The 27,397-nt window shown below is 35.0% G+C and overlaps 1 protein-coding gene across 1 annotated transcript in view; it reads right to left on the bottom strand.

Annotated features, from left to right (window-relative positions):
* The window catches only part of EYS (eyes shut homolog), a 959,435-nt gene extending 949,159 nt beyond the window's left edge, over window positions 1-10,276 (bottom strand). The window contains exon 1 of the mRNA XM_080584128.1: window positions 10,150-10,276. The gene's annotated coding sequence lies outside the window, so the exon portion shown is untranslated. The remainder of the gene's footprint in view (window positions 1-10,149) is intronic.
* Window positions 10,277-27,397: the final 17,121 nt, after the last annotated feature.

Here is a 27,397-nt window from a genome sequence, read left to right as displayed (position 1 = left end):
TTAGGCTAATGATGTCCAGTTCCACTGGTAAGGATATCTCAGAGACTGCTAGTTTCTCTTTGCCCTGGCTTTCATTACTGAATTTCACAATTGCTTTGCTTTTAGGTGCAGTAGTGTTAGAAACAAAACAGACCTTCTGATGATGAAAAGCAACATTGTTTTCCAGTTTCTAGAACAATGTAGTGTCGAAAGCAGTCTCTGTAAGAATGTTTTATATAAACATGCAAAATGATTGCCATCCTGCTGATGAGCTGGATCAGTTTACACCTTGAGCTCAAGTACTACAGTCCTTAGAGGGCCACATGCAGACATATCCTATTTAAAGCAGCCTCATAAGAAGATGTACACAACAATGAAAAGCAGATTTCATAAAAGTAAAGAGCCATAAGGTGAACACAGCACTAAATGGCATGATGTAGGAGTAGCACTAACACCTCTTTGGTAAATTTGCACCTGATATGGGAATAGGTAGCCATTGATCTATTTTATCAGCTTTCATTTCAGCATGAGATGTCATCGATAACATACCATATAAATATGAAATTAAGACATTCGTAGTGTAAAACTGACTTTCTATATGAAAGAAAACACAATAAAAAATAAACATGCAATCTGGTGTCCTGCCCTGATTACAGGATTTGTTTGTGTCTTTGTTTTTAATAAGATGCATTTTATGTGCAATCGTTGTATCACACTGTGTCTGACTTAATGTGTGAGGCACTTCAGTATGGCATGATTGCGTTATTACTTCAGGCAGCCCTCCAGCTGTGGACCAGCACTTGGTCAAACTGATTTGTTCTTGGCAGGAAGCTAAGAACACTAGCACTTCCAATTTTATGTTATGACTTTGGGGGGCTGTGGTGAGAAACAACCAAAAGTGTTATCTCAACCCTTTCAACAGTGTACACTACGGTCTGCTAATCAGTTACCTGCTCTTAGAAACCTCTGCTCTTAGAAAGGGTTGGATTAATGACAATGTTTAAAGTCTTCAAAAATGCTGTTAAATTTACAGCAGTTTGGTAGTTTGTTAGATGTCAAAACTATTCCTTGTTAATTATGTACTGTTTCTCATTCCTATGACAATGACTGTATTGAGAAAAGGAAGTTGTACAACATGTATCTTTTCTTGTGGCAAAGATTATTGAAAGGATTTGCTGAGGTACAAAATTAAATGCACTCTCTAAATATTCTTGAAATTGTCATCTGCTGTCCTCTTCAAATGCCATAAGGGAGAAAGCTGCTTGGACATTGTCAGTCACAAAAATAGAAAGCAGATCTGCGTGCTTCCTTCAATACAATGAATCATCATGCAGAGATTCTATTGTAAGTGATAAAGGCTGCTACTTATGCAAATTAATTAACAGGCAAGAAATCAAGTCTTTTAATTTAGCAAAACAAGACAGGGGGTAGGGATGAAAAGCAGAGCTTGGCCAAATTGACATGTTTGGCAAAATTCCTCTTTTTTCATGTTGAGATTAAAGTGATTTGCGTAATAGAATCAAAAGGGTAGATACTCAGTCCATTCTGCCAGCCTCATTTTTAACAACATTTTGCTTTTTCCAGTATGTTGCTGTTTTTCACCTTCTCTGATATGTTGTTATAGCATATAACAAAATAAGGCTGAAAATCATTTTTGTTTTAATTAAGTGTTCTGGCAATTGGGGTAATAAACAAAAATATTTCCTGGAAAAGAAGAGAAAAGGAAAGAACATATTAAATGACTTAACTGACTAACATTATCTGAATAACATATAACAGTCTTTTGTCACCCTGGAAAAGTTCTGCAATTTAGAAAAATTAATTGGCATATCAAAGGCCCTTTATGTTGTAGCCACAGGCTTTTAGGTTGTGTAATATTCATAAGTGAGCATTAATGTTAACTAGTTTAGTCATTGCTATACTGAGTAGGATCCATTAACACAATGGGCTAAATTTGCAAAACTTGCTGGCTATGGATCACAACTGTGTTAGCCTCACATTGACTTGAAATAAAGCAATTGAAATGCAGAGCTGAAAAAAAGCATGACAAAATACAGCATTATTTATATGATCATTCAAGTATTGGTTCCAAAGACTAAGGAAGGCTGCATTAATTCTCCATTACTTCATAACCTTCATGTAAGTCACATGTAGATTCTTCATCTTTACATATAGCCACTATTTTTAAAATACAGTTCATAATACTTTAGCTAAAATAACCTGAAAATATATTCAAGACGGTGAGATATTAGGTTACATATGATTATACAAGAGGATATAACATTTAAGAACACAATAAGAAATAGTTTTATTGCACTTTGCTTATTTTAAGACTTCAACACAAATAAAGCATGCTAAACACCGCACTATTTGCTGGTCTGATTCCAGAAGCATCTACAATGTCTTAGGCAAAAAGTAATATTATTACCTATTTCAAAAACAAGAGAATAATTCGAGGCTGTGACAAGGTCATAATGACCTAGTACTTTCCCCCCTTATGTTATAAATCACCATTTAATTTTCACCACACAGATCCAACCTGTACAGATGCAAAATCTGACAATGAATGAAAATAAATTATTTTCTAGGTGACAAGTGGGGAAAATATGTATTCATTGTAACAGAAAGTGATTCATCCATGTAGCTGTAGATAAGGACATACACTTTTTAATGATGAGATGTCTTAAAAGTGTCTTTCTTACATTTACGTGAGTATAAATAACTACTCTGCTTTCAGCAATGCATCATTTATCTGTAAAAGAACAAGCCTGTACTGTAAAACAGCAGGGACAGAAGAGAAATTCTGATCGATAACATTGCATATGAGGTACTGTTGTATGATTTGCAAAATGTTAGGAAAATATCTAATTAGTTTTTTATGTAAAGTGAACATAGGGTAGCACTTCTCACCACAGAGTGGAAGCTAATGAGAAAGGCAGTCCCTTCCTTGAAGAGCTGCCTTTTGCTGCCTAACCCACACCCAGGGGCAACAAATAATAAACTAAGATTAGTCTGATGAATAAAGAGGGCATTATAGAAGGTAAAGCTGATGTCCTTATGCAAAGATGAGATGACCTTTAGAAGAAATATTTTGCTTGGATTTATTTATTATTTTTTATTATTTTTTTTACATAGAATTTGCAAAGATATGCAAACACCTGGCTCCTACAGCTTTCATAGATTTTCCCAAGGCTGCAGCATTGTTTAGAACCAACTGAATGGCAAAGTATGAGACACCAAAAGAGGGAATTTACAAAGGTGTAGTAATATATCTACCCTTCCTAGTTTTCATTTCTCTCTTTTTCTTACAGTTTCCTGAAAACTTTATCCCTATGGACAAAGCTGCAGCAATTGTATGAGGCGATTGTACTGAACTAAATAAGAGCAAATATATCTGAATTTTGTTGCCTGTAGCTGTCACCTAGTCACTAGTTCATAGCAGTGGGGTGAATGGGCTCAAGAAGAGGGGAAGCAGCAGAACAAGTAATAGCCTCCACAATGTCTTCCAGCAGCTCTAAAAATGGAATTTCATTAAAAAGGGAAGATAAATTAATCAGGAGGATGCACTACTCAGTAAAAAGACTGCTCAGCTCTTGATTTTGTTATTCAAGACACTTTATTTCAAACATAGAGTAGTGCATGAAGAAATGGGAAAGTACAGGGCTAAATTTATAGCTAAAAGAGGAGCTGTGGTAGACAATGTTTTTGTTTGGATCCAGAATGCATTTATGTGAATGTCCTGATTGCCCTCTCTTACTGTGTTTAAGGTCACATCACATAGCACATTAACAGGATTCTTTTCAAATAAAATTAAACCACAATGTGCACTCCTGATGCATAACTAATATATCCAATCGCTAATAGTCCCCAGGTAGAGACCAGAGTTAATCCAAAATAAAGATCCTGAAAAGCATATCATGTGGGTACTGAGCCCTCAGCTTGAATGCTTTTGCTATCATGATCTCCTCCAGCTGGGACATATGACTTGGTGTGCTAGACAAAATCTTGTTGATATCTGCTACAACAAGGGAAAATGTCACAGATTTTGCACACCATGCACAGTACTCTTACATTTTTCCTTTGAACAAATGTGTTGCAACCTGAGGAATAAATATTCACTATAGCCACATAGGTTTCCTATTTAGGTGCTATGGGGAAGACGAGACAAAATTTCTGTGTTTACATTCAGAGCTCGGCTTCATACAAGCTTTATCTGTGGTATCTCACATGAAGCCTCCTTCTCTTTAAGTCTGAGCAATAAATTGTGACTTAGATTCTTCCCTTTCAACTCAGAATTGTTATGATTTTACACTGAAAATAACCTTACTTGGGGGACTCATAGTGGGCTAAAATACTACTCATATTAAATCTATCTATATATATCAAAATTCAGAGAATATTAAAAAGTATGTTGATTTTTTCCTACCGCAGGAATCATTCTTGTTCTACGTGTATACTAAACCAAAATATATATATATATATATATATTTGTTTTTTCAGGGAAACAGATATTCTTACCTGATCTCCTCTCTGTTACCTTGTATTATATTACCCTTGTAATACCCTTCTATTTCACTGTGTCCTGGGATTTGACAAAATCCTACTTTATAGAAAAAAATGATGGTCATCAGGTAGTGGAAACTCTATTACATCCATTTTAGTAGTTATTTGCTCTTAATGTTAAAAATATGTGCTTTGATTCCAGTTTCTACCTTATAGCTTTAGTTTCTCTATACCAGTTCCAGCTATGTTGTGCTTATGTTATTTGAAATAATAATAATAATACAAAATGACCCTATTAAGATGCTTTAAGACAATCTTTGAGTCTTGCATTGAAAAAGTTACATGCTTGAATTCCAATACAAGCATTTATGTTTAACAACCCCACAATGATTTTTGTGATTCTCATCAGCTCACCACAAGCATATGTAGGAGCACAATCACTCTTCTAATCGGTATTTTTTATTTAACTGTTAATTATGGAGTTGCTTTTATTTAAATTCAACATTGGAAAGGATTTTTGGAATAAACATGTTTGCTTTCTAAACTCTGTCTTGATTTTTTCTGTTTTTTTTTTTTTAATGACATTTTTATGATTTCAATACATCCATGTATTTTGACAAAACATAAAACAAATCAAAATAACTTTAAAAGTTAAGACTGAAAAAAAATCATGAAATATATATTTCAATAATGGTAACAATAGTGTCATATTTATATATCTTTCATTATTATATGGCAAGATAATTTTGCATATCATAGATATAAACATCAACACTTCTTTCTGTGACAGTCTGCAAAAATAAAATTACTTAGAGATATAAGTATCTCACAAACATTGTATTAATGAATATTTACAATTTCCTGACAAGATGTGTAGTGAAATAGGACTGGAGGAGCATTATGGTTTTAGTTCTATAGCCTAACTTAAGTGTGGAAGAAGTGGAGAAATCAGTTTTAATAGATAAAAATAAAATAATACACCAAAAAGTTATTTAGTTCTCTTCATTGAAATGAAATGAAACTTTTTTTTTCAAGACAAACACCAAATTGTGCTCATCTTAAGACTGAATATATCATTTCCACTTCAAAAGATGTAAAGTAGATATTGTTTCACCAACTTAACATTTAAGAAGAAAACTAACCTTTTAACCAAAATAGCTTGGGTATTTTCTATATGTTCTGCACCCCTGTAAAATTCCTTAAATACCAGGATTTCAGTTATTCTCAGTATCTCGTTGAAGCTAACATGAACTGTATAAAATACGTAAGCATTCAGTGAATAAGCAGAGGGAAGAATGCATAAGTTGCAAACCTTCCTCAAGCAAGTGCAAAAAAGTAGTTTTAAACCTTGTAAGAAGCAGGAGACTCCTATGGAAATTCACAATAATATCTTGACTAGAAAAGAAGGAAAACTGCTCCAAAGTTTCAAAATGACTAACAATCCTGGAAGAACATATCTTTCTTTTCTGCCATTAAAATACTTCAGTCACATTGAATTCTATTTTCCTATGAAGAATGATCTGTGCAGCTCTCATAGAACAGTTGTTCATGCCAAAGAGGGGAAAGATTTCTGTGTAGCTCATTTCTTTGTCTAGGAAATGTAAATTCATATAGTCCACAGATGACCTATCTAGTAGGTATTATGTATTAGCCATGCATCCACTCAATCTGTGAAGAAACCAGTGTTCAGGAGTTATAGATCCTTTTAAGATAAAAACAAAAATGTTCATCTAACTATGAGTATCTAACAATAAAAAAGAGGCCATAGGGAGTCTTCCCTGCAAACACTATGTCCAGATTTACTAATGTAGTATTGATGAATTAAAAAAAAAAAAAAGAAAAAAGCAATTTTTATCTTCCAAGAGAAGATGTTAAGAAGAGCTCACTGCTGTTGGGGAGTCATAAAAAATTAGAAAAGCCAGTAAAAGACTGGGGGGTTAGAGGGGACCTACAGACACAGCAGAAGCTTGACAGTCTATGCCAAGGTTTTTTACAGCCTGCATCAATGAATAACATTTATAGAAAAAAATGAATCTTTGTCCCTTTTGATTTAATAAATAATTATTATGATTTATAATTGGTGCAATAATTGGAGTGATCCAGAATGTCAATATTCAAGACATATTTATAGCTACTAGCAGCTTCTTCGTCATGTACCTTGGAAATCTTTATTAACCTTAAATATCTTTCACACTTTAGTCTGAAATTCACCTTGAATACATTTTAAGAACAGGGTGACTTCTACTACCACTCTTGTCAGAGGTATGCTTTCCAATACACACATTGTCATCAACACTTTGAATGACAAATTATGATCTAATCTTGCATTCCATTTGCATGGGCATTTTTTTCACTAGATTTTCCATTGTTCTGTCCATTTGATTTGCTAACTTCATAAAAAGTTGATTTTTTTTTTTACAAAATGACTAGAGTATAGAAAGTTATGTTTTTTTTTTTGTTTGTTTGTTTGTTTTACTCTGCCATATGTCTTTTCCAGAGAAATGGTTTTCATTGGTGGATCAATTACATTGTTTTTCTTTCTCTGTATAGCTAGCTGAGCCTGAGGAATTTGGGGCTCAAATGTTACTAATTTGACTGGTACAAGAGAAATGATGCTACACTGACAGAATGGGTAGTAGGTAACAAAATACATCATTATAGACATGAAATCATCATGTTGCTACATCTATCATAGTCAGTTTCTGTCAGCATGTTGACTCTAATAAATCTTATCATAAATCTATATTCAACAAATGCTTATGAGAAAGAAAATATATATTAAGAAGTCTCAAATCAAGGAATGTAACACCAGAAAAAAAAAAAAATCAACTCTCCCAAATGGTTTTAGGAGCACAGATTGTCTAAGTTTATGTTAACAGAATATCATATTACCTATTCTTTAGAATTCATTGCATAACATTGTTCAGAGCATGGGGAGGGTACTATTTAAATATATATATTTATTAAAGCCCAAATATATTTTTTCCCTATTCATGCTATAATTCACTATTTGGGAATGAGAATAAAGAATGAGAAGTCCCTGGAGGAAAACAAGAATGAACCTGTGTGCAAATCTCCACGTTTTCTGTAATGTAAGTCTGTAAGATAAGTAAAAAAACTTATTAATTTGGCAGATGGGCTTATGATTTGTTAAAATTTGACTACATAATTTGTAACCGGATTTCTTGTCTGTAAAATAGGGAAAAAATCGTGAATAGTTAGCATTATTATGAATACCTATTTGACAGCGGAGATAAAGACGTAGATAAACTCTCCTTTTTTAATTTCTCCAGGCCAAGCACTTTACTAATGACTACATGACTAAATAATTCTGCCTCCATTTAACCATGAATACTCAGCTGTGTTCCCATGGGCATAAGTGTTTCTCCAGAAACACTTTTTTTTTTTTTTTAAACAGGATCAGTTGCTTTGTGTTTATAGTAAGCTGATCCAAGATCTGTCTAGGCACTTATACAGCCCCATACAGATCCAAAATATCTCAAAATGTTATAATCATAACATCAAGTACAACATCACTGGCACAGTAGGAAACTATCAATTCTATTTCGAAGAAGGAAAAGTTTATTTAAAATTAAAGATAGATTAAGAATCTTGCTGAAAATATTAAAAAACACAGTTCAAGTTCTACAGCTGGTTCTGCTTCCATGGTGGGTCCAGAGCACTGTCCTGCACTGTGTGGACATACAAGGGATCTTTGTGAGGTTGAGGTTCTTGACCTTATGTGTGTAATGTGTGGTCAAGATGTCTGTTTTTGTTTGGTTTTGATTCTCTAATGCTCTCTCCTGTTACCATCCTCATATCTTTGCAAAAGGGATGACTGTGTCAAAGTTCCAAGTGTGGATTTTTTCCATTCCACATTCATCCTCAAATCAGTTCAATACTGCTACTAGCATCATACTGTGTGGTCAAGGGTCTGCCTATTTCCTACCCCCTTTCTTGTTGTAAATTGTACCAAGTAGACACCTCAAACACACAGACTCCTCAGAACTCCTCAGATGGGTTTATTTAACTCCTCTTCACAGACATGTAAGTACCAAGTGACATTTCAGTTGTGCAGTGCCATGAACCTAAAATACATCAATGTATAATGGTGTACTTAACTTCCTATATTAAAATAATTTCAAATATGTCATATTAAAGTAATATTATATATTTATGACATATTATCAGTAAATATTTGCATGTCTTTCACATGAATATGCTCTCTCTAATATCACACTGTTCTTTAGCAAAGGCCAGCTATCACTGATGTTTCTTGGAAAAGACCCATAGACAATGACTATATGTTCTGGTTACTTCAGCAAAGAGGTTTAACCCTTAATTATATGACCATTGTTTTTTAATGAAATCTCCTAAAGACTTCTTAGTAATCGCTATAGTTAAAGAGCAAATTACTTAAAAAATGAAATCAGATATTCTATTTATGAGTTTAATAACTTTCACAGTTATTTAAAAATTAGTATCACACATAAAGATGTAATTTTATGGTAAAACAATTTTCTCTAGAAGTGAATACTGGAGATGCCTGACAAAAGGGCAAAAATACAGATTCTGTAAAAGTTCTTGATACCTACTACAGTATATCTTCCTCTTTGTGATGTCCTGTCTTGTTAATAAAATGTCAAAACAGTCTCATAAATACATTAGCAACAACGGTTATGATATATAAATGTTACTTTCTTTCTTCTAGTTTTCAGAAGCATACACAATCTCTTGGTTTAATTTAGGTAATAAAACCACAATCACAACTGGTTTATTCAACCTATACGATAACTTTCTTTATTAACATAAATGAATTTTGTATACCAGTAACTGTACTTCAGGCTTATTTATGTTTTTAAATGTGTCTGCAAAACTTAGCATAGATATTGATCCAAATAAATAGATGCTGTGCCTAAGTCAAATTTCTTTAAAGCGTAATCAATGTTATCAGTAGCAACAACAAAATAAGATCATAAAAATATGAAGAATAGGTAACTACTAAAATAAAACTCAGAACTCTACTGATCTGTGAGCTGTCCAAGCTAACTGCATGGGCTTTCCACTGGCTTTAGGAAAAAATGACTTTTTAGAAAACAAACAAAACCCCTGATTTTAGAAGGTAGCTTCTTTGGTTTAGTCATCAGAAAAAAAGCTTTTATTCAGAGTATGTTAATGAGTACAAAAAAATACGTCTTTAAATCCCGTTTAGAAGCATTTTGCAGTTTTTCTGAAAATCATATGTCAGTTCTGGTTAGTATTTATAATTATTATCATATATTTTGAGTCAAATAGAGTTGCCAATTTTATGAACAACAACTGCTAAACCTGTTATGCTCTACATTACTTGCATGCTGCTTGTTATTGTCAGCCTGGAGAGGGATAGCAGTGTGAAAACAGTAGCCCTGAAGCTAACTTTAAACACCTTGGAAAAATGTTCATCCTGTAAAATTTATAGCCAAATGAAAGTAAAGCTTTTCAAGATCTACTGTCTTAAACAAGCCCTGTAACCTCTTATGGTTTACATGTATAGGCCTACATATAGCCCAGGCTTTATCTGTTTAATCTGGTGGAGAGTGCAGCAGGCCACCATCTGGTGTGCGTGTACATCAACAACTAAAATATAGCTCTATGATTCAATAATCACAAACTTTAACTGCTACTTACCACTTCTTTCCAGATACAGAAGATCTCAGACTTAGCCTGTCAAAAACAGTAGAAGAACAGCAAAATATTAACTGTTTTTGTTCCGGATTTCAGATGTAGACAGTGGAGCAGGGAGAGCTCTTCTGTTGCTACAGAAACCTGACGCTGAGGATTTAATGACAGCATCAGATGGTATTGTACTGGAGATTGTCTGCTTGAGAGACTAGACAGCAGTCCTACTGATAAAGAGAAAGAATGAATAATAAATGTTTTCAATTCATTTTACCAATAAAATCCTTTCATTTCCTCAAATATATTAATTTGGTAATAGATATAAAATACCTATAGTAATGTTTGAAAAATATATACAAATGAAACATAATCTGTCTGGAAGCTGCCTAGGCAGGTGAGTAATCTTCCTAAAACCTTTACTTGATGTATGAAGTTTAGAAAATCAATAGTGCATTTCACATTTCATTTGAGGAAGTTATATTTTGCTTCTCAAAATCTTTGTCTTTAAACTGACAGATTATGAAAATCAAGATAATTTTTAAGTTCTTGTATTTTAAGTTCATTAATTATTGCTAGAAAGAGATTCAAAGTTTAAAGATTTCCAATATGTTCCAGATTCATAAAGTCCTGGAACTAATCAGGTTCAGGGATTTATTTCATAATCGGTCATTCATTTTGGTTTGTAAATATTTTTATTTTGTGATGTGAAATTTAAAATAGTATTATAATTAAAAAATTAGTATTTCTGAACACAGACAGCATAAGGGCAAAGCATCATCTGTCAGAACATAGATGGACACATATCCATTTAAAATTTTCTGTAATGAGGTCTTTTTGCACTTCACTAATCATTCAGAGTTTAATTTCCTTCTATTTGGTTAGTTGATCATTATCAGATGAATAAATATAACAGTATTGTCTGAAAACAAATAAACAGAAATGATTCAAACATCAAATATGTCTTATTTTTGTTAGTATATCTGAGTATATCAGGTTATTAGTTAATCAGGAAGATTATGTAAGTACACTGAAATAATATTTTGTATCTGATTGTCTTTCATTCCAAGGTATTTTTAAAATATTTTGCATGTCCCAAATCACTGCATAATTCTGGAAAGACTGTTTACTGTATTCACAAAAGTAGCATTTCTAAGGTCTAACCCAAACATCACACAGGAGTAATTGATTTATCTGCCTTTGAAGTTTAAAGATTGATTCAGTCATACTGGATTTAAGTCTCTGTCTCCAGGATACTAAGGTGTTTTAAACCTGAAGATAACACCATCAGTGAACCTCACCATTACCATCAAAGGGAATTTCTGATTATGTCAATGGTAGGTCCAAGAAATATCTCTACCCACTGTCCTAAAGCAAAAAGCTGGTTTAAGGAAATCTCTTGACCTGAGAATATTTGTTTTTTGGGTCTTCAGTAATACTGGAAAAATTGTTTACTGTTGATCCTTGGTCAAGTTAAACCTTAGTGAAAAAATGGTTCAAGTCAATTTTTTTTTTCCCTTTTAAATTTTGAATAAGAGTTAAGAGGTTTGAATAAGGTCAGGAGGAGATAAAGAGCAGGGTTGCGTTCAACAATCAAAAAACAAATAATGTTAACATAAATTAGTAGAAATAATAATAATAAAAATTTGTATGCTGTTAATATAGAATCAATACATTATCAATTTACTATATTAATGCATTATAAGTATTCATACAAATCATTAACGTTAAATTTGATTTTTATTTTATAATTTATCTCGTGCATTAATATATAATATATATATTTTATAATTTTATATACTTCAAATATATTAATGTATGTATACCCTTATATAATATATACTCACATGCTTAATAAAATATTAATATATTTATATATTACTTATTATAATACTTATTATAAATTTGGGGTCAATATATATAAACTTGGATTAAACACTTGGATCCCTTTCTTTAAAAAAAAACTTTCAAAAATGTCTTTAGAAAATTTAAATTTACTTTTAAATGAAGAATATTTTGAACAGAAAAGTTAAGAACTTCCTTTTGAACTGTTAAAATGACATGTTAACATTTAACAAATTAATTATCTTTTAACTTTCTAAAAAAGTTCCTCATATTTTAGCCCAAGCTGCTCAGCAATGTCAATCTGATTTTTTTAGTTAGGCAAAGTTTCTGTCATCTCATTTTGCCTGCTCCATAACTCCTTATTGAGCAAATACAATACCTGTCAAAAACAATAAAGAAATCACACAGTATGTGGTCTGCAAGAGCCTCAAAAGCCTTGCAGATGGAGCATTTCCTGAACGTACTAGTATAGAATATAATATAGAAAAAAAAATAAATACAGTATTTGAACAGAAATGCACCTTCACCTTTTTAATTAAAGTTGATCTTAGAAAGTAGGAAATCCAATAGTGAATTTTAGGGAAACAAAAGGGAAAGTTATTCCGAAGTTCTTTGAACTAGAGGAAAAATTAATGGAAACTACCCAGCAAAACAAATGACAGACACATAGTATCTTTTGAGTAAAATTCTTTCTTTTAAGAGACTGTTGGCAGGCAAATGGCAAAACTGATCACTGTACTTGGAGCAGGTCAATAAACCATACCCATTGTTCTGACCATGGAAAGAACTGATCAAATCTTGGAAAAACAGGGTTGTAGCAAATTATCCATACAGGTAGCTTAATTTACCAAGATAGTTAGCATTCCAGTCTGTCTAGGGCTCGTATCAGCAGTGTCCTCTTAGGAAATTGTATTAATTTTTAAGTGTATCATCTCATGAATTATTATCATTAGGAAATTTCTGGTCAATCCAAAAATTTTCTTGTTTAGGCAATATAAAAATTAACAGCTAGTAAAGCATGGCTATACGACTACAGATTATTAATGTAATAAAATAATTAATAGAGGTATAATCAAACTCCCAGGATAAGCAATATAATTCAGATATTTCAAGGCTTGGATACAATATTTAGTGAATAAGACAAATGTTCTGCTCCAGAAATTTAACTTGATTTTGTTTTTTGTGGTTCAGTTGCATGAGCACAGACAAATGTATAAAGTGCAGTAAAGCAGACAGTTATAATTAATAGTCTTCTGGTAGTTTAAACTCACAGCCAGTGCTCTCTCTAGTGTTCAGGTCATTTATTCCATTCTAGATACTATGGCCTCTGACAGACACTAAAATATACTTGTGTTTGTGTATACATACTACTTATGTCAGGTCTGAAAATTGATAAAAACACATTTATACATACAGTTTCAAATAAACCTTTGCAATCTGCAGGCGTAATTCCTATGTCTAATGCATGGATATATTAAAGAAACATCAAGTTATTTATTTATCTATTCATTTATTTATTTATATTTTTGTCTGAGTTTTTGATCTTGTGGGTGGAGTGGGGAGATACATAAGATCTACATATTCTCACGTTTAACCATTTTTTCTGAAAGTCTGTCAGTCTACTTTCTCAATGTTACAAAAATGGTGTTTAGAAGTATTCAGTGTTTTCCAGCTTTCAGCCTGTAAGGTCCTGCCTTTGGTACTAGACCCAAGCTTAAGTATGATGAGTACAGTGCGGCTTTTCCTTCCTGTACACATGTACACAAACCATCTGCCTTTGAGCCATATAAGTGCCAAAGAGTTCTACAGTTTGGTTATATATCAAAAGAAGCTACTGCTCTCACAAGGATCAATGAGTGAGTGATATGTCTCAGGTTTACCGCCAGTAATCATGCAGAAATCCAAGTAAGAGAAAGCTGTCATTCTAACTTTCCATTAGTATACCACATATTTCAGTATACATCTAGTCCAACATCATTTATGAATCATTGGTGGGTATGTTTTTTCTAACTTCCCAAATAATCCACAACTCTGAATAAGTTACCCCTTAGTAGTTACTCAGTTAACTCAAATAGAAAAGCTCTTCTTTTGGCTCTGAGTTTTATTTTAATAGCATTATCTAAGTGAGGAATCATATCAAGAACACAGAAATTCTCCCTGCTTATCAGAATTGCAGTTCATGTTGTCAGTCTTGTGGTTTGCAATGTATAAATTCCTCCTTCTCCTGCTCTTTTCTAACCTTTGGAACTTCCTTATTTCTTTAAGAATGAATGATAGACCATATAAGAAATTACTTAAAAGTAATTCTATTCTCACTTTAACTGTGTGCATCATGTCTTTCTGTTTCACTGCAAGAACTGGTCTCTTTTGAGCAAGGACCGTATATTTTCTCCATTGTTAAATGGATATATTTGAAGCTACATTAAAATGTTAACTAATGGACAATAGTAAGTAATTCTGAACTCTACCTTACCAGAACATAAATCTGGCGAGGTTGCAAGGAAATATTATTGGAAGCAAAGTGGGAACAGCCATCAGTTCCCTGATAGTTCCCAACTATCTATATATTTGTGGTTGGTAGTACCTTAGAGCAGACAGCTCTTTATCTGTATAAATGTTACTTCACCTCATCTCTGCCCACCAGTATATATACGTATATATGAGGCCTAATAATAAAATAAGCATTTCAAGGCATCTTGTTTCGTTTCTCATTTCATTTTGTCATACCCACAGCTCAGACATTGTATAATATATATATAGCATATATTGCATATATATATATAGCATTGACATTTTCATCTTTTGTTTCCTATGTGTCTGAAAATCTAATGACCAGATACTACCTTAGCGTTTGTACAGCTAATAGAGTCATACATTTTTATGTAAAGTCTGGGATAAAAAGGCTGGAAAAACAGAAGCATTTGCTCACTGGAAAGTATGTCTCATCACTGAACTACAGTTTGTTTTTACAGAAACACATATTTCTATCATTTAAAACATACCTTTATAAAACACATTTTTCTATGGTCTTTTTTTTTTTTCTGAACAATTTTCAAGAAAAATTTCCTTGAACATAAATATACATTGCCAACTAGTTCACTAAATAAATAACAGTTTTTAAAAAAAGTATATTTTTTTTCCATTTTCTGATCTACTTTTTCTCATAGCCTTCATCTAAGCATCTCAACTCAATCTAAGCATCTCATCTCAATTATTTGAAGGAAACTGACTAAATATGTCTTAATCATATCACACTATCTAAACACTTAACCTTGATATGCAAATCAGTGGTAAATATTGCTTTATGCAGAAGCAGGTTCAGATTTTCCAGTCTATATTCCCTGAATGCCCTGCAGGAACCAGATCAGTTCCTTCACCTGTACCCTTGTCCTGAATCCACTGGACAATGTCAAGATCGAATAAGCAAATAATGGAAGCAGATTGAGGTCTTGGCTAAACAGCGAAGCAGGAAAATGTGATAGACAGAAGTGCACAATATGACAGGAATGTGGAACGAAGTGGTGGATGTATATAGATGTAGATATATAAAATGGAAGCACAAGTTTTTTTTTTTTTTCTTTTTTTTTTTTTTTTTTTTCTGGGATCTCAGTTTACAGGACTAAACATGAATAATCATGAAAGAAAAGTGAATTATCCTTAACCAGACATGCAGCATGCACAAAACTGAGCTTATGGTTGCTTTTGCTTATACCCTACTTGCCTATGCCAGCAAAAGCTGGAGAAATTGTTTGTAATCTCATCATCAAAATGAGTATGTTTATAGATTTAATTAAAGAATATGTTCTGTCTACATTTTCTTCCTCCCATCATAGTCCAAAGGCTCTGGGTGGTGTCTGCTGAGATATTACAAGCATCATATTTTGCAGATTATAAGGCTTTCTCACAAGAAATGCAATGCACTGTGGAACACCTCTGAAGCCCCGAAGCCCCGAGGCCCTAACGGACTTTGAAAGACCCACTGGCAAACATCTAGTAAGGATTCTATCAAGATACAAGGACTTTGTTATCACCCCATTTCTATATTTGCAATATTAAAAAAATAAGGGTATATTTGAAGGTTCAGAGGCACATTGCTGAAGCTAAGACGATGTGGACGATAAGTCTAAATGAACAGTTAGTTTGGGATTTTGCTGTGTTAAGGTGAAAACATACTTTCTTTAGTTTTCATGGAGTCAGAATATCATTACTCCAGGAGAAATAGGCAGATAGCAGGAAAAAAAAATGCTCGGTTGGAAGAGGATTTTGTAGTTTCAACACAGCAATATAAGGCGGAAATATAAATATTACAAGAGATTTTCTAGGTGTTATATGATGCAGTCAAGAAAAATAATACTGTTTTGCATAACATTTTAAAAAGTCGTTCAATATTGATTAAGCATTTTTCTTTTTTTTTTTTCTTTTTCTTTCTTTATATCAGATTAAACACTGAAATACTTCAGGTTTGCTGACTACTCCTAGTGATTGCAGTGTCCAACCTGCTATGTTTACATAGTACGCATACTAAATGTTCAAGAGTAAATTAAACATTCATGAGGAAAATGCCCAAGAACTGAACCATCATTACAAATTCTGCAGGTAACTGTGATTAAATACTTAAAATCATCTCTGGCATGACTTTATCCCATTAGTTATCTCCTAGATAATTCATGAGCATGGTTCAAACACATGAGATACAGACTATTTCCAGCACACAGTCTGGTTGCAGCCATCTTTATGGTTTTACAAGCAAGATATTTTAATATTGTAGATATGACCACATCACAGCTGGATGCGTGACCGCAGGACCAGAGAACAAGATCTGCTGTTGCTCAGTTTAGTAATGCAGATAAACCTTACTCAAAGGAAAGTAGATGATCTCCCCAGAGCCATCCTGTAGTTTTCTGGGAAGTGGAGTACTGTAACTATTAATTAATATTTTTTTTAGATTGTTATAAAGATGTGAATGTAGTTTCAAAATTGATTTTTTTCAAGTAAAATATGGGAACAATTGTTAAGAACATGGATAACTTTTTCTTTTTCTTTTTCTTTCTTTCTTTCTTTCTTTCTTTCTTTCTTTCTTTCTTTCTTTCTTTCTTTCTTTCTTTCTTTTTCTTTCTTTCTTTTTTCTTTTTTTTCTTTCTTTCTTTCTTTCTTTCTTTCTTTCTTTCTTTCTTTCTTTCTTTCTTTCTTTCTTTCTTTCTTTCTTTCTTTCTTTCTTTCTTTCTTTCTTTTCCTTCCTTCCTTCCTTCCTTCCTTCCTTCCTTCCTTCCTTCCTTCCTTCCTTCCTTCCTTCCTTCCTTCCTTGTCTTCTTTCTCATGAATAATAAGCAGTTAAGACTTTGGTATTAAAGTATCAAGATCTCTGTGTCAAGGTATTAAGAAAGATTTTAACGTTGCTTTCCAAAAGTCCTTGCATGATGTTGGAAAAATAAATGAACACCATTTGCATTCCTGTAGGGAATCTAGCTTGTCAGATTTTCATTTTCAGATGATTTTTAGTAAATAACTTCTTATATTAAGTGGTTGTTGTGGTTTAACCCAGCCGGCAGCTACCACACAGCCATTCACTCACCCTCCCCCCTCCCTCTCTGGGATGGGGGAAGAGAATCAGAAAGAAATGAAAGCCTGTGAGTTGAGATAAAGACAGTTAGTTTATTAGGACATAAAAGAAAGGAAAATAGTAATAATAATAATAATGATAATAGTATTACTACTAATAATGTGTACAAAACACAATTGCACAATGCAATTGCTCACCACCCGCTGACCGATGCCCAGCCTATCCCTGAGCAGCCGGTCCCCCCACCCCGGCAAGCCCCCCCCATATTAATTGTTCAGCATGATGTCAGATGGTATGAAATACTCCTTTGGCCAGTTTGGGTCAGATGTCCTGCGTCTGTCCCCTCCCAGCTACTGCTGCATGCCCAGCCTGCCCACTGGCAGGACAGTGTGAAAAGCTGAAAAGTCCTTGGCTTAGTGCAAGCACTGCTCTGCAAAAATTAAAATATCAGTCTGATATCAACAATATTCTCATCCTAAATCCCAAACACAGCACCATACTAGCTACTAGGAGGAAAATTAACTCTATCCTAACTGAACCCTGGACAGTGATGGCAAATTTTATATTTTTGATTGGTGTACTTCAATATATATACATAAAATATTTGTTTTTATAATGAGAAAGACTATGTAAAAACTGTAAAAACTCTTCCCTTATTTCATCTGTGAGGGCTCAGGATAGGCTGGGGAAATCTTCTGGGGAACACCAGTGCACATTTTCCAAATAAAATCACTGAAAATAAATAAAATTAAATTAAATTAAATTAAATTAAAAAATAAAATAAAATAAAATAAAGTAAAATAAAATAAAATAACATAACATAACATAAAATAACATAACATAACATAAAATAACATAAAATAAAATAAAAAATAAAACACCTACACCTATATTCCTGGGTCTGTTTAGGAATAGGTTTGCACTGCAGAATAGTTAGTGAATCTCAGGTGTTCTCATCCTCTGGAACAGGGGATCTTTTAAACTACAGTATGATTTCCTTCTTTCCAAGGAAACAAGGTTTCATAGAGAGATGATGCATATTTGGCTCTTATCCTGACATGGATTCAGAATGTTTTTAAGGTGTACAACCAAACATAAAAGGTTCACCTAATAATGAAGATACCACAATACCACCAACCTTGCAGACTTTTTTTTCTTTAGTCTCTTTTTTTTTTTTCTGTTAGAAGGTAACAAAAAGCTATGCCAGAAACACCAGTCACTAGTTTGTGCCCTTACTACACCTAAGATCGAACAAAATTCATAAAATGAATGTTTCAATACGTACCTTACCTACAAGATTCAGTCTGACGAGTATGCTTTGAATATATATTATCTCATACAAAACACAACAAGCAGCCAGTGATGTCTCCTCACATTCAGTAGCCAAGAACTCCACATACTTACAATGTGGGACTATTGTCTCCTGCTCAGGATAATTTTCAATGAGACTTAGAATCATAGAACAACAGAATGGTTTGGCTTGCAAAGAACCTCTAAAAGTCATTTAGTTCCCTTCCCAACCACACCTTACTCCCCACTATGGATAGATATCATCAGGTTGTCCTATCCGAACTGGCCTGGAACACTTCCAGGGAGTGGGCATCCCATAACAAAAAATCTTGAAACTCATCTACTTATTATAAAATGACTTGTGAAAAGCGTTTGACACTGTCCCACACAGTCTCCTTGTCTCTAATTTGGAGAGACATGGTTTTTGGTGGATAGACCTCTTGATGAGTAAGAAACTGTGTGGATGGTTGCACTCAAAATGTTTCAGTCAATTTCTTGATGTCCAGGTGGAGACCATTGATGAGTGGTGTTCCTCAAGGTTCAGTACTGGGACTAGTGCTATTTAACATCTTTGTCAATGACATGGACAGTAGGATTGAGTGAGCAATCAGCAATTAGCAAGTTTGCCAACCATACCAAGCTGTGTGGTGTGGTTAACATGCTGGAGTGAAGGGATGCCATCCAGAGGGACCTTTGCAGGCTTGAGAGTAAAGTTCAACAAGGCCAAGTTCAAAGTCCTGCATCTGAGCTAGGGCAATCCTAAGATAATATACAGAGTGGTTGGACAATGGATTGAGAGCAGCCCTGAGAAGTACCTGGGGGTGTTATTTGAAGAGAAACTCAAAATGAGACAGCAATGGGCACTTGCAGATCAGAAAGCCAACTGTATCTTGGGCTGCATCAAACGAAGCGTCACCAGCAGGTCAAGGGAGGTGATTCTCCGCCTCTACTCCACTCTGTTGTGGTTTAACCCGGCTGGCAGCTAAACACCACAAAGCCGTTCGCTCACCCTCCTCCCTCCCTCTCTGGGATGGGGGAGAGAAACGGGAAAGTGAAGCTGGTGAGTTGAGATAAAGACAGTTTATTAAGACAGGAATATAATAATAACAATAATAATAGTAATAGTAATAATGATAATAGTATTAATAATAATAATGTGTAAGAAACAAGTGATGCACAATGCAATTGCTCACCACCCGCTGACCGATGCCCAGCCTATTCCCGAGCAGCTGGCCCCCCACCCCGGCCAGCCACCCCTATATATTGTTTAACATGACGTCAGATGGTATGGAATACCCCTTTGGCCAGTTTGGGTCAGCTGTCTTGGGTCTGTCCCCTCCCAGCTCCTGCTGCACCCCTAGCCTGCTCGCTGGCAGGACAGAGCGAGAAGCCGAAAAGTCCTTGGCCTGGTGTAAACACTGCTCTGCAACAATTAAAACATCAGCATGTTATCAGCGCTCTTCTCATCCTAATCCAAAACATAGCACCCTACCAGCTACTATGAGGAAAAATTAACTCTGTCCTCTGACCAGGACACACTCCTATGAGACTTCACCTAGAGAGTGGGCTCTGGGGCCCCCAACATCAAAAGAACATGGACCTGTTGGATTTAGTCCAGAGGTGGGCCACAAAATAAAATCATCAAAGGGCTGGAGCACCTCTCCTATGAAGACAGGATGAGAAAGTTGGGGTTGTTCAGGCTAGAGAAGAGGTTTTGGGAACAGCTTAGAGTGGCCTTCCAATACCTAAATGGGACCTACAGGAAAGCTGGGAAGAGACTCTTTTATCAGGGAGACAGGAAAAGGACCATAATAGTTTTAAACTAAATGAGGATAGATTTATATTAAATATTAGGAAGTAATTCTTTACTCTGTGGGTGGTGAGGCACTAGAACAAGCTGCCAAGAGATGATGTGGATGCCCCGTCCCTGGAAATGTTTAAGGCCAGGTTGGATGGGGCATTGAGCAACGTCGCCTAGTAGTAGGTGTCCCTGCTTATGACAGGGGGATTGGAAGTAGATGATCTTTAAAGTCTCTTCCAACTCAAAGCATTCTATGATTCTATGAAATACTGACAAAATGCAGAGATTAAAATTAGCATCTGCTTTCTGAAAGTGTGACACCAATAAATAATGATGTTCCCCTTGATACTTTCCCATCATAGTCACCTAGCAGCTCAGACTATGCTATACTTAGACTGTTAATCTGTAAAGGTCAGAGGCTGGCTTCAAGTATTTACTTAAATGAGATGTTTGGGAAACTCGTGTATTCTCAAATCTCTTTCAATTCAAGAGAAAGTTCTCCGCAAGGGAAAATTTTATGCATAGAAATTGTTTCTCTTTATGTTTGAGAAAGAAAAAGTGTTGATCTTTTTGAGGTGTTGGAAAAACACAGCCTGCTCTATATGACGTCTTTGTACTCTTAACAGAGAGAACAGGTTGAAAGTCTTCTCTTGAGCAGTCTTATACATATGTGGTTTTGCATCTTAGCCAATGTTAGTGGACAAATGTTCCACATCAGAATTAATGCAGGTTTCAGGCTATTCAGCTGAGCTTGGCTGAACTTACAATTTACTTTTCCTGTATCCCCATTTTTCTGCTAAGCTCAGCTTCACTTGGGATGAATTCATACGATTATCCCTTCAACCACGGTCATTTCAAAATGTTAAAAAACCCTGAAAGAGCAAATGTTATTTTCTAAGTGGCTTCTCTATTGCTTTTCTCTTTCTCTAGTTCTATGATGTAAAATATAGCTATATAATATGATTTCCTCTGGTTAGAGTTATATTTTGTATTAAGGCATTGATATTAAGAAACAAACTTCTTGCTATTTTCCCCCCTTTGTTCTTTTTTTTTTCTCTTCTGCTAGTTAATTTATGACTTTATATAAAATAAAAGAAAAATGCAAATGCTATTTTTGCTAGATGAAAGATATATAATACAATATATTTTGAAATGTAGCTGTTACCATTGCTTAAATACTATATTCACAAGAAAATTTCAAGCAATATATGCTTGAATATCAATTTCAAAATGTGAGGGTAGCAACGTAAAAGGACACTTTATAATAATCACATAAAAGTGTGACCTATCTCCTATCTCCTATCAAGGAGATTATTCTCTCTGTGCAAATCAAACCTCTGGATTGGATTCCAGCTGTGAGGGGACTTGAGTGACTGCCATTATAGTGCTTCAACCTTGAACAGCTTCCCATTGTTTTGGAAGGACAGGTATAATTCTACCTCATTTTCTCTTTTTCATTTTTATCACTTGGAAGCATTGCTCTGGCTACCGGTATTGGGCTACTTGCCAAGAATGGTGAAATATAATATAATGTCAGAAAATGAAGACATATTTAAAGCTCTACACCAGAAGATACAATTCATTCACTGATACAAATGGTTACATTTTTTAATTTAGCTTTTAACACAGAGGAGAAAGTATTTTACCTTAAGGATATTTACTTATATAAAGATGTGAGGTCACAATAGGCTGCAATAGGTCACAATAGGCAAAAATATCATAATCTAGGACCTTTTTTATAAAGTTATCTTCAAATCCACTAGTAGTTCACTCACAATAAAGTGTCAAAAAAAATACATTTTTTTATGTGCTTTGTCATTTAACCAGTTGTACAATTATTTTTAAATTCTCCTGACATACTAGTTCTATCTATACTTTAATTTCTGCTTTAAAGAAGCACTTGCAAAAACTCTGCAGTCTGTAATTTTGAAAGTTCAGATACATAAGATATCTCATGTTACAGTTTTAATTCTCTGCTTATTAGTCTTAGTTTTTAAACACACTAGGCATGATAAGAGGTTTATATCTCTTTTAACTTGACTTCAATCCCTTTTCCAGTACTTAATAATTCTGCTTTCATATCAGATCCTGCAAGTCCACATAAGTCCCATTAACATTAATTTTAAATGTATTTATGCAACAAGCAGAGAGTAGAAGCTAAATCTTTTATTTCTCTCAGTGGAATACATTTTCATAAATTCACAGAGTGCAAATATACAAACGTCTGGTTGATGATACATTCATCTGAAGTTTAAGTGAGCTCACACTGTAGCATGTATTTCAGAGATTCATATAACTAAATGTCAGAAGATCAAAGTTATTTTCCCAGGTTTTGGCCAGCTAGTGGAAAATACTTCACTTTTCTTCCCTTGCCGCTCAAGTATTCTCATACACCTTCTGAAAAAGGGAGTCCTGATTTCAGTTGGATTTCTAAATTGTAGCAGAAAAAAATAAAATATCTTTGTTGTTATTAATATTTGGTAGTGAATATGAATACGTAACTAAAGTTACATGAATATGTAACTAAAGAAGACTTGGAAAGTTGGCATGGTTTTAGCAACAGATAAGGCAAAAATGGAAGTGACAGAAAAATCTAAATATGTAAACTTGGTTATGTCAAGATTCCTGTGAATATTTTACGGAGCAAATTCCTCATCTTCGTATCTGGTTTTGTTCACTGTGAATGGACTATTCAAATATAAATGCCTAGTTTCTTATGATCACTATATCTCTCAATACTTTTAGAAGCATCATATGATTAGACATCATCTAATAGCTGCAAATGCCTTTCATGTTTTCCTTGTAGATATATCTAGAATAATAAACAACAATTCACTGGCATACTGCACAGGGATATTCCTCTATAAATGCAGTTACACTTCAAGATCTCATGACTTCAAAACCTCATTAAGTCATGCATTTTAGCATGTATTTTAGTCACTGATGCAATTTTGGCTTTGAAAAAGAAAAGGAACTGTTGAAATTATTCCATCAGAACTGTTTTCTTTTGTTGTTTGTTTGTTTTTAATAGAAAACTGAGCTTTTGAATAACTATTTCAGAAAAAAAGAAAGAACTTTCATTTCAGAAGTGAAAACTGAGAAAGAAATAATTTTGTCTGAGATCTCTAAACATATCAGTTTAGTAGTATCGCTGTCATACTTCAGGAGAATTCTAAACTGAATGCCTTAGATTGCCATTCTCCTCCGTGGTTTTCCAGCTTAACTAGTATCCTATTACTAAAAGGATAAAGGTGGGAAGCTTCATTTTTCAGCAAAGAGTTGCTTTGTTTTGCTAGAGAAATTTTTTCCTACTTTGAAATGCCCGTTCAAACCCTAAGTACCTGATTCTATTTATGTAAACATTTTGTTGATGGAAATGCTTTGAGAGCTGTTACTTCATATGTCCTGATGTTTTTCCCATGGAAGTCAAATGAAATCCCCCTTTTATCCCCCTTTTATGGAGATGAGAAAGGTGCAATAGCTTAATATGTTCAGCTGGGAAAAAAAAAAAAAAAAAGAGGATGACAGGTAATGATAAATTCACTCTTCACCTCTTTTTTTTTTTTTTTTACCTGTCATGCTCTTTTTTTTTTTTTTTTTTTTTCCTATTCCAGGAAGCGTTATCATCTCAAAGGAAACGATCTGAAAATAGCATGTTCAATAATCTATTCCTTTAATATATCCTGGAACAAATGTAGATCAAGATTGAGCTAGTAAACTGTATCTGCTTAACAAGAAGGAGGGCTTCTCTATCAATCATTATCTTTTACCATATAGGTATTTTATTAATATTGAGATGAAATATCCCCAATCTGTATAGCTAACAGTTGAGGGTATACAGCCTCCCAGCACTCAGCCCATATCTGATCCTCTTGTATTTTTGCTATGAGGGGAAGGAATACGTTAAGACAGTCTTTGAAGGTATCAGTCAAAATAAAAACATCTCTAAGCCAGAAGCTCCTTCTTAGTTCCATGTACATGCCTGCTTCTACCTTAAGTGATAAAATGATGGTAGGGAAAAGGAGATTTTAGTACAAGCACATGGAAGTTTGAACACAAGCTCTTACCCCTCATCTCAGGACCTGACCATCTCTCTTTCAGTTTGACAAACCCTTTCCATGTTCAGGTAGGGAAATGAGATTTGTTTAATTCAGCTTTAATATTACCTGAAAAAATGAAAAAGCTAAAAGTTATTTCTAATAGTAAAATGGCAAGTATAGTCCATAGGAACCCCACATATCTCTATGTAACATTTAAAGTCACTTTAGCCTGCAATAGTGTTACTTTTCCAGGCATATTTTAAAATCGTAATCCCTCAATGCAGAATGTATAGTAGATGCAATTAATGCATACCTTGGGTATGCTGCACGCATTTGCTTAAACACCAACAGTCTGTAATCAGTCAAAGAAATTTCACTGTTGTGCTTTGTTGCTTGTTTATTTGGCCATGTTCTTCATATATCCCTTCCTATAGGTACAGATACATATGTCACCAGAAGGGGTATGATGGCATTGCCTATTTTTTCATAGAGATCCTCTTTTAGAAAAGGATTCTCCTCACTTGGTAATTTTTAACTTTATTGCTCAGCAATAGTTATGACTGTGATCAGAAGAGCAAGTCACTTAGTTCAATATTCCAAGTCAAGACAAGAAGCCACCCACAGGGTAGTTTGCCTCTTTTTATGCATTCCAACGTAGTTAAGAAAGTGGAAGAAGAGAAAGAGGTTGAGATCAAACCTATCATTTACTGTCCAAAGTATAGACTGGACTGAATGATGATATACTGAAAACATAAATTAGATGTCTTTAGATGGACAAAAAGAAAGTTTATAAAAATATGATATTTATGTATCGTATGACTCCTATGGGTTTGGACACAGTCTGTATTCATACTGAATAAGGAGCTCCTGGCCAAACTCAAACACAAATAAGAAGCATACAGAGGGTAGAAGCAAGGATGGATAATCTGAGAGGAATACAGAGACATTATATGATCATCCAGTGATGAAGTTAGGGAAGAAAAGTCCAGGTAAAAATGAAGGTAGCAAGGGATGTCAAAGAATGGCTTCTATAAGTGGTTAGGTGACAAAAGGAAGACAAGGGAAAATGTGAGCCCATTGCTGAGTAAGGCAGGGGACCTACTGACACAGGATAGGGAAAAGGCTGAGGTAGTGAGTGCCTTCTTTGCAAGACTGACCTTCAAGAATCCCAGGACTCAGAATCTGGGGGAAATCCCAGGGGGAAAGGCTGGAGTAAGGAAGATGTACCCTTGGTGGAAAAGGATCAGGCCAGGGAATGCTTAAGCAAACTGGACATACAGAAGTCCATGGACCCAGGTGGGATGCATCCCATGAGTGCTGAGGGAGCTGGCAGATGTGATTGCAAGGCCACTCTATAATCTTTGCTGGATTGTGGCAACTGGGAGAACTGCCTGAAGACTGGATGAAAGTAAATGTCACTCCTATCTTCAAGAAGGACAGGAAGGAGGACCTGGGGAACTACAGATTTGTCAGCTTCACTTTGATTCTTGGGAAGGTGTTGAAGCATTTCCAGGCAAGAAAATCATCAGGAGTAATCGGCATGAATTCACCAAGACTAAGTTATGCTTGACCAACCAGATAAGCTTCTATGATTAAGAGAATGTAGTGGGTTTACACGGCAAGGTTTTGGTAGCAGGAGGCCATAGGGTGGCTTCTGTGTGAAGGATCTAGAGGCTGCCCCATGTTTGGTAAGGGCCCCACTGCTGACCAGAGCTGAGCCAATAAGTGATGTTTTTTTGTGCCTCTGTGAGAGCATATTTAAGACAGGGAAAAAAACGCTGCACCACACAGCAGCTGGGAGAGTGAGAGGAGTGAGGAACAGCCTTGCAGGTGCCAAGGTCCTTCTTCACTGACCTTGTGGTGGCCTGTATGGGGATTGAACCAGTGACCTTGGCGTTATCAGCAACCACCACAGAGAATAACCTGGTAGATGCGGGGAGAACAGTGGATATTGTCTTCCTGGACTTAAGTAAGGCCATTGACACTGTCTCACATCAGATCCTCAGAGACAAGCTATTGATGTATGGACTGGATGAGCAGACAGTGAGGTGGATTAAAAACTGGCTGAATGGCCAAAGCCAGAGGGTGATGATCATTGGTGTAGAGTCTAATTGGAGTTCAGTAATGAATGGAGTACCCCTGGAGTCAATACTGGGTCCAGTCCTGTTCAACATCTTCATTAACAGCATGGATGATGAAGCAGAGTGTACCCTCTGCAAATCTGCCGATGGCACAAAACTTTGAGGAGTGGTTGATTCACCAGAGAGACATGGACTGGCTGGAAAATGAGCTAATAGGAACCTTATGAAGTTCAACAAGGAAAGAGTAAATTCGTGCACCTGGGGACAAATAACCCCAAGAAGTAGTATATGCTGGGAGCTAACACACTTGAAAGCAGGTTTGCAAAGAAGGACTTGGGGGTCCTGGAAGACACCAAACTGAACAGAGCCAGTAATGTGTCCTCATTGCAAAGAAATACTTTTAACTATCTTGGGTTGCATGGTTGCATTTGTGGAATGTCGCCAGCAGGTGGAGAGAGGTGATCCTTCCCCTCTACTCAGCATCAGTGAAGCCATACCTGAAGTACTGTGTCCTGTTCTGTGCTTTCCTGTGCAAGATATACATGGAGCTACTGGAGAGAGACCAGCAAAGGGCCACCAAGATGATCAAGGGACTCTAGCACATCTCCTTTGAGGAGAGGTTTACAAGGTAGGGACTGTTCAG

Source organism: Anser brachyrhynchus, assembly GCF_964034855.1.
Source record: "Anser brachyrhynchus genome assembly, chromosome: 3".
In the NCBI taxonomy this organism is placed as follows: Eukaryota; Metazoa; Chordata; class Aves; order Anseriformes; family Anatidae; genus Anser; species Anser brachyrhynchus.
The sequence above is the reverse complement of the archived record's forward strand: the minus strand, read 5'-3'. Positions and strand labels throughout refer to the sequence as shown.